The sequence below is a fragment of the Suncus etruscus genome, chromosome 11 (assembly GCF_024139225.1).
Source record: "Suncus etruscus isolate mSunEtr1 chromosome 11, mSunEtr1.pri.cur, whole genome shotgun sequence".
In the NCBI taxonomy this organism is placed as follows: domain Eukaryota; kingdom Metazoa; phylum Chordata; class Mammalia; order Eulipotyphla; family Soricidae; genus Suncus; species Suncus etruscus.
Window position 1 is genome coordinate 103,683,213 of NC_064858.1, and position 12,644 is coordinate 103,695,856.

Genomic DNA, 12,644 nt, shown 5'->3' on the forward strand with positions numbered 1-12,644 from the left:
CGCTGATATTTGACAGTACATTAAAGGGCATGTTTATATTTATGTTTTATCTTTTATTCATTATAAGTATTTTCAAGACAAAAATATATTTACAGTATATTGTAAAAGATAAATGGAATCGGTAGTTTTACTAATATCTGGAAATAATACTGAAACACCCATCTACTTACTCCAATGTTTTGGTGATTAATGAAATATATGTAAATCGGTTGAGAATCATAAATAAAATTTAATTCTTCAAACTATCATTATTAAAATACAGGTATTTCTTATAGTAGCTCATAAACATTTTAAAATATTTAGTGACCATGGAAATTACCTATAAAACATAATTTATAATCTTTTCAGTATAGAACTTATTGAAAAACTTTTTTTGAGTCTAAATACACACAAAAAATAAACACAATAAAATTGCATTGCATGAGGTTTTCATTTTAGATATGAGCAAATTATACCAAGCTGCACAAAACAAGGAACTGATAAACCTGTAATGGTTTCCCACATTTTATTCAAGTGTTCACTACTAAAAATATGTCATTAAATACTCCTTTAACTCCTTTTGGTTTCTAGATTAATTGCCTTTAAATAACTCACAACCTGATAGAAAGGTTTAAATACTTTTTTGCTCATTGAAATTTTTAAAAGGCTATTGAGAATTTCTGTTTGCTTTTCTTTATAAAGCAAACTAAAAATGCCTATCACTGAAACCGCTTTACTTTTTGGCTATATACTCCAAAGCGGTAATAACTCTTCTCCTTCATGTGAACCCATCTCAGATATTTCAACTTTATCTCTATTTTCCTTAGTCTTAATTTTTTTCCTAAATTAAAAAGTAGTCATCCAAAAAGAAGTTTACACCCAATTACACTCAATGGCATGTGTCAGATTCACTCACTCATATAGAACAGAACTTTTGTTTCTTCTATTTTAGGTCTAATTTTGTGCTGAGTGTTCATGGTTGTTGGTGCTTAAGGGATATAGCATGCTGGAAATCATAACTAGGTTGTTTACCTATAAATAAAATTCCAATTTTTTATAATATTCCTTTAGTCCTAAACAAAAACATAGCATGATTGTGTAATATATAATGTTCTATGTAATGTTATGAATAATAAATATTATAAAATAATATATGTACCCCTTTGTAAATTCAGAATTCACTCTGAATTTGGTTTTAATACCTGTCACAAGAGAAATAATAAGTAATTATTTATTCTAGCTCTTTCAGCCAGATATGTAACAACAGAAATCCAAAGAAGAAATGAATCATTTATTTCTACCAACTAATAGCAAGGGTCCTTTTGTCTACTGAACTTCAATGAAAGTAAACTGAAAGACCTAGATTTCATCAATAATTAGCAATTATCAAACCCTTCCCTTGCTATGCTGAAATAATATCAAAGAAATCTAATTTAAAAAACAAATACATTTTTGGAGGCCAGGACAATACAGTTGGTATCATTGGTATTTGTCTTGCACTGGACCAACCTGGTTCAATCCTCTGCACCCCAGATGGTCCATAAAGTCCTCTTGGAGTGATCCTGGTGTGAAGGCCAGAGTAAGCCCTGAGCACCACTAGGTATTGCTAAGACAAAATAAAACAAACAAACAAATATATATATTTTAGAAAGAAAGACAAAAGCATAGCACATAAAACCTAAAATATCCAAGCTCCAAACAAAAGCAGTTAATTATACATATAATTGGGAAAGGCATAATTGGATGGAAAAGTAAAAACAATTAATAATAATTTTGCCCAACTATTTTACTTTAGAATGATGGTGAGTTAATATCATGAACAAATAGCAAAACCTTTAAAAGTTTTGCCAAAAGAACCTAAAAGTTGCATATACATAAGGAATAATTGGAAGAGGAAGAGAGGGAAGATTTTCCTGGCCTTTTGTGGAAGATTTGTAGAATGTGAATACTTTGTAGGTGCTTCTTGAGAATCTGACCTTAATTTTTAGCACACATCTAGAGTCTGGTTGTGATTTCCCTGGGGAGGATAGCAGACATTCTCCACCTGTCCCTCTGTTCCACTTCAAAAATAAAACGAAAAATACTATTCCCTAGAAGGAACTTGTAAAATCTTCATCTCATATCCAGCTTTTCAACTCAAGGGATTTTTCTTTACACTGAAGGGGAGAGAATCACATGATTCTAATAGCAAGAAGATGGTATATTAGTGAATTACTGTGGTACAATAAAAAAAATTCAATACAGACTCAGAAGCACACCCACCCACACCTGTTCCTGTCTTTTGCTGTGCTTTGTAACTGGACTCAGTACAGAAAGAACTAGTAAAAACAATTAAACATCCAGGTTTCTTGTTGAAAAGTAATTAGCTTTCTTGGCTGCAGCATGAAAACCCAGTATCTCATCAACTTTATCAGATGAGGTTCTGATTTTTCCCTATAAAACAGGTACTAATTTTGAAACATCATCAACTTCTGGGATGCTTGAAAAACAAAGACAGATTGAGAAAAGCCTGCGATACAGAAGCCTGAGGTACAAGGTGCTTAGGTCAAGATAATATCATAAGGATCTACAAAATTGTCAAGATCTTTGTCAATATAGATATGTGGCTGTTCTATTGAATACACACACTGAAATTAATAAAGAATAACTAAAAAAACTACTCAGATAATTATAATCTGACAAATTATACATCATAGACAAAATGAATGTATTGGTACATACAGACTACCAAGACAGAATCTGCCAAGACAAAATCATTGAGAAATAAAAATGTATCAATATACCAATTTCTATATTGAATTAATAACAAAACTAGCAAGAAAGAAAAACCAGGGTCTCTTGTGGTGAAATCCACCAAAAATTTAAAGAAGAATGAAAAGCATTTCATCTCCAGCTATGCTAAAGTTCTAGACTAGAGGAACAAACATGTTTAATGGTTCAACATTAACTGTTACAAAAGCCAAAAATGGATACTATCAGACTTGTAGAATGCATAGCATGATGACAAAATTGATGACAAAAATTGTCATGATGACAAAATAGTTTAACTGAAATTTGTTAAGTTTTCATGTGCCCCAAAATATGCGTCATTGCTGTCCCAAATGGGTTGCATCAGTCTATATCTAAAAATATTTAACAACTTTATAGTGACAGTCTCAAAATAATTGAATGATATATTTGATTAACACTAATATATATGGTGATATATATATATATATATTGATATAATTTATTGAAACTAAAATACATGGTAATAAAAGCAAAATGCTTACTCAAGAAAATTTGAATAAAAACCTAAATGTAATGTGAGTTTTAGGACAGCATCATAAAACAGAAAAAAAAAAGTTATTGGAAAAAAGTTTCCGCTTAAGATTGTTTTTATTGAAAAATTATTTTTATTCTCCTCACTGTATCATGATCATGCATATTTTTAGTATTGAAAGAAAATGATAAAGAATATGAGAACTCTTTATTATTGCTGCATTCCTGTAAGATTTTAATTAGAACAAAATAAAATATTTAATTATGTTAATTTTTTTTAGATTTTATCATTCCTGCCTGTGCTGAGTGCTTGTTTCTGGCTCTGTGTTCAGGTGTAACTCCTGGCAGGGCTTGGGGGACCATATGGGGTCCCAGGGATCAATTCTTGGTCAGTCACATACAAGGTATATGACTACTGTTGACCCAAATATTTTATTCATTTTATTACAAAATTTTATTATTACTAAAATAATATTTTATTACTTTTATATTTTGGAAAAGGGAACTGACTATGCTCAGGATTTACTCATAATTTTTTGTTCAGGAGTCACTGCTAAAGGTTCTCATTAAATCATATTTTGTGTTTGACAGAACTTAAACCAACCACCTTCAAAAACTTTTTCAACGTTTTTTAAACATTTTTAACATTTTAACATTTTTTAAAAATGTTATTGTCTCTTCAGTCCTAAATAAAATATTCCTTAATAATTACTTATTAATTTGTAATATTTTTGTGCTTTATAGATTTATTGTCACTAAGATTTAGAGTTATTCATATTCATATAACAAAAAGTTATCATTTTCATAATTTAATAGTCTCAGATCATCAGGATCAATTTCCCTTCACCAGTTCCCTCATACCCATCAACTTGCCTCCTTGCCAAGTGCATTTTTAATTTTAGTTGTAGTTTGCATCTTATACTCTCATTCTTGTTTCTTCTGTGGCACACATATAGATATACCATATCCCTATATTATCAACTATATGGCCCAAATCCTTGACCCTGGCCCCTATTACTTATCTTTAGTATCTTTCTACTTCCCTCTTTTGGTTTTTATTTCCCTTACTCTTCTCATTGTTATTATTATTACCAAGAACACAGGGTGATTTAGATATCTGGCATGTTTGTTTTACTATATACCACAGATCAGTAAGATTATTTTAGTATATGCCCTTCTTTTCTGATACATCATTTGAGTTGTTATCTTCCATTTACATATACATTGCAATGAATTACAAAATTTCATTTTTTCTTGCAGCCACACAGCTTTAATTTATTTAACATACCTTCATTACCCAATAATCTTTGGTTAGACATGCAGTGATTCCATATTCTAGCTAGTGTGCCCAAGAGTTTCAATGAAGAATGGTGCTCTGGTGCCAGAGCGATGGCGCAATGGTAGGGTGTTTGCCTTGCACGTGGCTGACCTAGGACTGACCGGTTTAGTCCCATATGGTCCCCCAAGCCAGGAGCAATTTCTGAGGGCACCCCCAGGACTAAACCCTGAGAGTCACCAGATATGGTCCAAAATCCAAAAAAAAAATGAAGAATAAGAATGGTATGTACATGTCCTTTTGAATGAATAATTTTTTGTCCTAAGAGTAGATACATGAAGTAGAATCCTAGCGATTACAGAAATTCTATTCTTACTTTTCTGTGAAAACATATACTGTTTTTCAGAGGGGTTAAACCAAACAACTTTCCCACCAGCAATGGATGAGATTTCCTTTGTCCCTACATCCCAACCAACAAAAATTGTCCTTTCACCTTTATTGCACATTTGCCATTCTCACCAGTGGGAGATAATATCTCCATGTTATCTTGATTCGGATTTCCCTTAAAATATGTGGTGATGAGCACTTTTTATGTACCTATTTGTAATTAATCTGCTTTCTTTGTAGAAATGCCAGTTAATATTATCTAATTTTGTTGTTTATAAGTTATGATCTTTGTGATTTCTTTAGAACTCTTTGATATTAACTTTTGTCTCAAGTGTTGAGTCCAAAGTTTCCTCCCATTTAGTTGGGTGTTGTTAGTTTTAGCCCTTTATTCCTTTGCCATATAGAAACTCTTTGATTTGTTATAATCCCATTTGTTTACTTTTGTTTCTGTTGCCTTAATCAATGAAATGGTATCACTGAAAGCAACTTTTAATTCCTATCTTAGAGAATTCTACCCATATTTTTCTCAACATATTTTATTACAGTTTAAGAATTATTGAATTATGATATAACATCATCTGACTCTTATTATTTTTGTAATACTTATGCAATTATAGTATTATAATATAAAATAATATATAATTAATTTTCAAAATAAAGATAAATAAAATGAACATATTTTAATGATGACCTAAATTCATCTCTGGTGTCGGTAGGATTGAGAGGTCAATGAATTTCTCTGCTTGATTAACATTACTTAGGCCGGCCAATGAACAGCTGTTAACTATATTATATTATAATATTATTGAATGCCCAGTTAGTAATATGCCAAGCAGTAGTATCATCATAATAGTATTTAATGCCCAAATGAGGAATTTGCCAAACAGACACAGGCAAAGGATATTAGTTCCTTTAAAATAAACAAAGGATACAATATACTACTAAACATTGATTCTAGTATTAATGACAACATACGTAATAATTTCAATCTGAAAGGTTTTTCCAGATTTTCCAAATATATAAGCAGGAGGTCATTGACACACAGAAGGAAAAGTAAATAGGCACAATAACTATGAGGATCCTCTATTTCTTTCTGAAATGTCCTTTGTTATTCTCATATTTTTAGTACTTTGTTATTTTAATACCGTGGATACAAACATGTTCATAGTTGAGTTTCAGTCATAAAATTTATACCCTCTCATCAGTGCAAGTTTCCTGCCATCAATATGCCCCCTTTCCCGCCTTCCTACATTCTGCCTGTCTTTGAGACAGGCATTATATTTATCTCTCTCATTATCATTGTCATGATAGTTCTTAGTGTAGTTATTTCTCTATCTGTGTTCACCACTCTTTGTGGTAAGATTCATATCAAGGACTGGTCCTTCCAGGCTTATTTCTATTATCTCTTGGTATTAGTACCACACTGTCTTTTATTTTCTTAAATCCTACAGATGAGTGAGACTATTCTATGTTTATCTCTCTCCCTCTCACTTATTTCACTCAGCATAATAGTGTATGCATAGGAAAATTTCATGACTTCATTTTTCCTAACAACTGGGTTGTATTCCCTGTGTTCTTAGGATATATCCCTAGGAGTGGTATTGCTGGATCACATGAGAGTGTAGTTTCTATTTTATTAAGGAATATATGTTTTTCAGATAGGCTGGATTAGACGACATTCCCACCAACAATAAACGAGAGTTTCTATCTCCCCACACTTATGCCAGCACTAGTTCTTATTCTTTGTAATGTGTTCCAGTCTCTATGAATTGAGATGATACCTCATTGTTGCTTTGTTGTGCATCTTGCCTTTTGATCATTTGTATTTCTTCTTTGAGGAAACATCTGTTCATTTCTTCACCCCATTTTCTGATGGAGTAAGATATTTTTCTTGTTAAGTTCTGTCAGTATCTTGTACATATAGATAATAGCCCCTTATCTGATGGTATTGTTTAATAGTTTCACCCATTATGTGGGCGATCTTTGTATCCTAGTCACTGTTTCCTTTGAGGTGCAGAAGCTTCTCAGTTTAATGTCATCCATTTGTTTATTTCTGCTTCCACTAATATCGCCAGTGTCTTTTATTCCATGTAGATGACTTTAGTTTCCATGTGCTGGAGTGTTTTGCCTTCATTTTCATCTGTATACCTTATAGTTTTGGATCTGATATCAAGGTCTTTCATCCATTTTGATATGATCTTAGTGCCTGGTGTTGTGTTAGATAGAGGTCTGAGCGAGCTTTTTTTGCATGTGGCTGATGAATTGTCCCAACACAACTTGTTAAAGAGGCGTTCCTCGCTCCATTTTGCATTTCTTTCCTCTTTATCAAAGATTAATTGATTTTATGTCGGGGGTTATCGTCTTAATACTCAAGTCTATTCAATTGATCTGAGGATCTGTCTTCATTCCAATTTCATGATATATTGATGACTATTGTTTTGTAATACAAGTTAAAGTTGGGTAAAGTGCTGCACCTATATTCTTTACCTTAAGGGTTGCTTTAGCTATTCAGGGGTATTTATTGTTCCAAATAAATTGCAGGAGTGTTTGATCCACTTCTTTGAAGAATGTTCATGATTATCCATAGTGGAATTTCATTAAATCTGTAAATACTTTAGGGAGAATGGCCATTTTAATGATGTTAATTCCCCCAATTCATGAACAAGGTATGTGTCTCCATTACCTTGTGTCCTCTTTATTTCTTGAAGCAGTGTTTTGTAGTTTTTGTAGTTTTGTAGTTTTTTTTTTCACCTCTTTTATTTAAGTTGACTTTAAGGTATTCAAGTTTCTGTGGTACTATTGTGAATGGAATTTTTTTAAATGTATATTTCTTCTCTATAATTATTTGTGCAAAAAAGCCATTAAGTTTTGCATGTTAATTTTGTAGCTTGTCGTTTGTCTATGTGAATCTACTGCTTCTAGAAGCTTTTTAATAGAGTCTTTGAATTCTCTAAATATGATATTTTATCTGCAGACATTGAGAGCTTGATTTCTTTCTTTCCTATCTATCTGGATGCCATTGATATATTTTTTCTTGTCTAATTTCTATGGCAAATACTTCCAGTATTATGTTGAAAAGGAGTGGTAAGAATGGGCAGCCTTGTCTTTTGCCAGTTTTTACATGAAAGTCTTTTAGTTTATCTCCATTGACTATATTTGACATATGCTTGTGGTAAATGGTAGTGACTATATTGAGAAAAGTTCCCTCTATTCACATCTTTTTGAAAGTTTTTATCATGAATGGGTGTTAGATCCTATCAAATACTCTTTTTGTATCTAATACTAATATATTATTTCATTTGTTTTTATGGTGTAGTATGTTGATTGACTTGCAAGACTATCCTTGCTGCTCTGGAATGAATTCTACTTTTTCTTGGTGCTTGAGCTTCTGGATGAGACATTAGATCCTATTTGTTAAGATGGAGTTGATGATCTCTGCATTTGTGTTAATCAGGAATATTGGTCTATAGTTCTCTTTTTTTTTGGCATCTCTTTGTTTTTGGTAGCAGCACAGTTTTTACTTCATAACGACTATTTCGGGGTGTTTCTGTTTCTTCAATTTTCTGAAAGAGACTGAAAAGGAGTGGTAATAGGTCCTCTTAAAATGCTTGAAAGAAGTTGTTAATGAATCCATCTGGGCCTGGGTTTATATATTTGAGAAGACTTTAGATTTTTATTTTAATTTTGTCAATAGTGATAGTAATATTTGTAATAATCTGTTCAGATATGCTATCATCTTAGTTCAAGTGTTGGGAATTTATGAGTCCAAGAATTTATTCATTTCCTCCACGTTCCCTTGTTTCTTAAAGATGTCTATAATTACCATTTGAATGTCTGTAGTACCTATAGTAATCTCCTTTTTATTTATGATTTGGTTTATTAAATTTCTCTCCCTTTTTTGTGACTTTTGGTTGTGTTTTTTTTTTATAAAACTTGTTTAATTTTTCAAAGAACCAACTCTTTGCTTTCATTGACTTTATAGATTATTTTGGATTTTCAATTCATTAATTTCTGTACTGAACTTTATTATTTTCTCTGTATGTCTATTTTTTGTCAATTTTTTGGATCACTTCCCAATTTTATAAGCTGTTTTATAAGTTATTTATATAGAACACTTATTCCTACTTGAAGACTGCGTGCAGAGCTATAAATTACTCTCTTACTACTGCTTTTGCTGTGTCCCTTAAATTTTGATAAATAATGTCTTTGTTCTCACTTGTTTCTAAGAATCTTATGATTACCTCTTTGATTTTGTCTTTAAGCCACTCATTTTTCACTAGTCAGCTATTTAATTTTCAGGTATTAAAATACGTCTTCTATGTCTGTTTATAATTCACTTTTAAATTCAGTGCATTATAAAGGTAGTTCATACAATTTTTATCCTCTTGATTTTATGGAGATATGTGCCAGCAGGTGGTCTATCCTGGAGAATGACTCATGTGCATTGCAGAGGAATGAGTATCCAGTTTTCTGGGGATTGAGAGCCCTATATATAATCTACTACACAGTTTTATCCATGTCTGCCTTTAAAGCAAGAGTTTTAGGCTGATGACTTATGGAGCAGGGAGAAGGTGGAGTTAAAATATCCCACTCTTATTGTGTTGCTATTTATTTATTCCTTCATATTTGTCAACAGATATTTTTAATATTTTGTTGTTCTCTAATTTGGTGAGCTTATGTTAAGGAGTGTGATCCTCCTATTGTGTGTGTGTGTGTGTGTGTGTGTGATTATTAAGAAATGTCCACTCTGAAGCAGAAATGCCAAGAAAGACTGAGTGAAAACTGGCTACCAGAGGTGACCTGGCAGATAGATATCTCCTTTGCCTGTGAAGGCAGGTGGGAGGGATCTGCCCCTGCTGTGAATTTAGCAACTGGGTGAGACAGAGAGGGCCTGTAGCCTTTGAGTGTTTCTCTAATCTTCTGTCTCTACTGTCCTGAGAGGGCCAAGATGGGCCTCAAAAAAACAGTCTCCTAGAGGCTTGTAAAAGTTTTATGGGAAGCGATATGGAGATTCCTCCAAAAACTGGAAATCGAGCTCCCATACGATCCAGCTATACCACTCCTAGGAATATACCCTAGGAACACAAAAATACAATACAAAAACCCCTTCCTTACACCTATATTCATTGCAGCACTATTTACCATAGCAAGACTCTGGAAACAACCAAGATGCCCTTCAACAGACGAATGGCTAAAGAAACTGTGGTACATATACACAATGGAATATTATGCAGCTGTCAGGAGAGATGAAGTCATGAAATTTTCCTATACATGGATGTACACGGAATCTATTATGCTGAGTGAAATAAGTCAGAGAGAGACACACACACAGAATGGTCTCACTCATCTATGGGTTTTAAGAAAAATGAAAGACATTCTTGCAATAATAATTTTCAGACACAAAAGAGAAAAGAGCTGGAAGTTCCAGCTCACCTCAGGAAGCTCACCACAAAGAGTGATGAGTTTAGTTAGAGAAATAACTACATTTTGAACTGTCCTAATAATGAGAATGTATGAGAGAAATGGAGAGCCTGTTTAGAGTACAGGCGTGGGTCGGGTGGGGAGAAGGGAGACTTGGGACATTGGTGATGGGAATGTTGCACTGGTGATGGGTGATGTTCTTTACATGACTGAAACCCAAACACAATCATGTATGTAATCAAGGTGTTTAAATAAAAAAAAAGTTTTACTTTGGGGCTGTGCATTCTTTCTAGCTAATGAACCCCACCAAAACACGCAGAAAAAAAATCACATTACAAGTGTGACAATGGGGAAACCTCGAAGGCAAACCCCATGCACAGAGAATGAAGACGATAGCTCTGATAACCCAAAAACTACCAACCATCTGATTAATCTCTAAGATAAGGAGTTTAGAATTGAAATATGGAGAATATTCATAGAAATAAAAGAAAACATAGCACTAGCTAAACAGATCACAAAAATAGAAATCAGAAAACAAAAAACTGAAATAACAGATCTGAAAAACAAGGTAGCTGTACTGAAAACCTCAATGAAAAGCCTCTCCAACAGGGTAACAGCAGCTGAGGACAGAATCAACTGGAAGATTAAATGCAGAACAACTCCATACAGCAGAAGAGATTGCGAAAGAACCTTAAGAAAAAACAATCAGACCATGGAAAAAGTACTCAAAGAATGTGAAAAGATGAAAATAAAAGTCTTTGATAAATTTAACAGAAACAACATAAGAATCACTGGAGTCCCAGGGTCCAGGAAGGAGATCGTCAGGAGAAATAGCAGTCAAAGAAATCATCATAGAGAAACCCCGGGAACTAAAGTCTGCATGAAATCAAATCTGCATGCCAGAAGAGTACCAGCTAAAAGAGACCTGAAAAAAACACCCCAAGACATATTCTAGTCACAATGACAAATCCTACAGTTAGAGATAGAATACTGAAAACAGCAAGATCCAAAAGGGAAATCACATTCAAAGGAGCATCCTTAAGATTTACAGCAGACATGTCACAAGAAACTCTCAAGGCCAGAAGACAGTGGTGGGATATTGTGATAAGACTTAATGAAATGTTTGTTTCACCTAGAATACTGCTTCCAGCCTGACTCATGCTCAGGTTTGAAGGAAGAATACATAGCTTCATGGATAAACAACAGCTCAGAAACTTTACAGATGCAAAATCAACCTTAAAAGAAAACCTGAAAGATCTACTTTAGACAAGATAGACACACCAAACATACAGAAACATGACATTAAATCCCATGACAATAATTTTCCTCAATGTCAATGGACTAATTGCACCAGTTTAGAGACACAGAGTGTAGAAAGCTTGTCTAGAGTACAGACCAGTGTGGGGTGTGGAGGAAGGACATTTGGGATATTGGTGATGGGAATGTTGCACTGGTGAAGGGTTTATATATACATACATATATATATATATATATATATATATATATATATGTGTGTGTGTGTGTGTGTGTGTGTGTGTGTGTGTGTGTGTATAAAAGAAAGGTCTCCCAATGCTTACAACAGGCTGTGTTCTTTATACTGACTGTATAGAAGAGGAGGTACAGTAAATGCTCCCTATATACACCTCAAACCAGGCCATTTGCCTGGTCTATATTTTGAATGGGGGGGGACAAAATAAAAGAGACACAGAGTGGCTAAATGGATCAAAAAAATGAATCTAACCTTCTGCTTACTACAAGAAATACACATGAATATTCAGAACAAAAATAGACTCAAAATCAAAGACTGGGGGAAAATCATTCAAGCAAACAACACCTTTAAAAAAGCTGGGGAGGCCATATTAATATCAGAAAACACACGCTTTAGACTCAGAATAGTTGTAAGGGACAAAGATGAACACTTCACATTAATCAAGTGATATGTGCAACAGGAAGAAATTTCACTATTGAACATATACTTACCCAATGAGAGTTCAGCAAAATATCTTATATAATTATTGACAAATTTGAAAGAGGATGTCAATAATAATACAATAGTTGTGGGAGACCTCAACACGGCCCTGTCAACACTTGATAGGTCAACCAGGCTGAAATCCAACAAAAATATACTAGCCCTGAAAAGAGAGCTGAAAGAAAGAATTCTAGTATATATATATATATATATATATATATATATATATATATATATATATATATATAATGACATTCCATCCCCAGAAACCTGGATACACATTCTTCTTCAATGTACATGGATCATTCTCCAGGATGGACCACATGCTAGCACGGGAAAAATACCTCCATA

General features: G+C 33.2%; 1 non-coding gene across 1 annotated transcript; it reads left to right on the plus strand.

The window, feature by feature from the left end:
• Window positions 1–11,884: 11,884 nt before the first annotated feature.
• On the plus strand, window positions 11,885–12,016 carry LOC126023213 (small nucleolar RNA SNORA51). Its single transcript, XR_007500416.1, has one exon. It is a non-coding gene; the product is annotated as a small nucleolar RNA SNORA51 (small nucleolar RNA).
• Window positions 12,017–12,644: the final 628 nt, after the last annotated feature.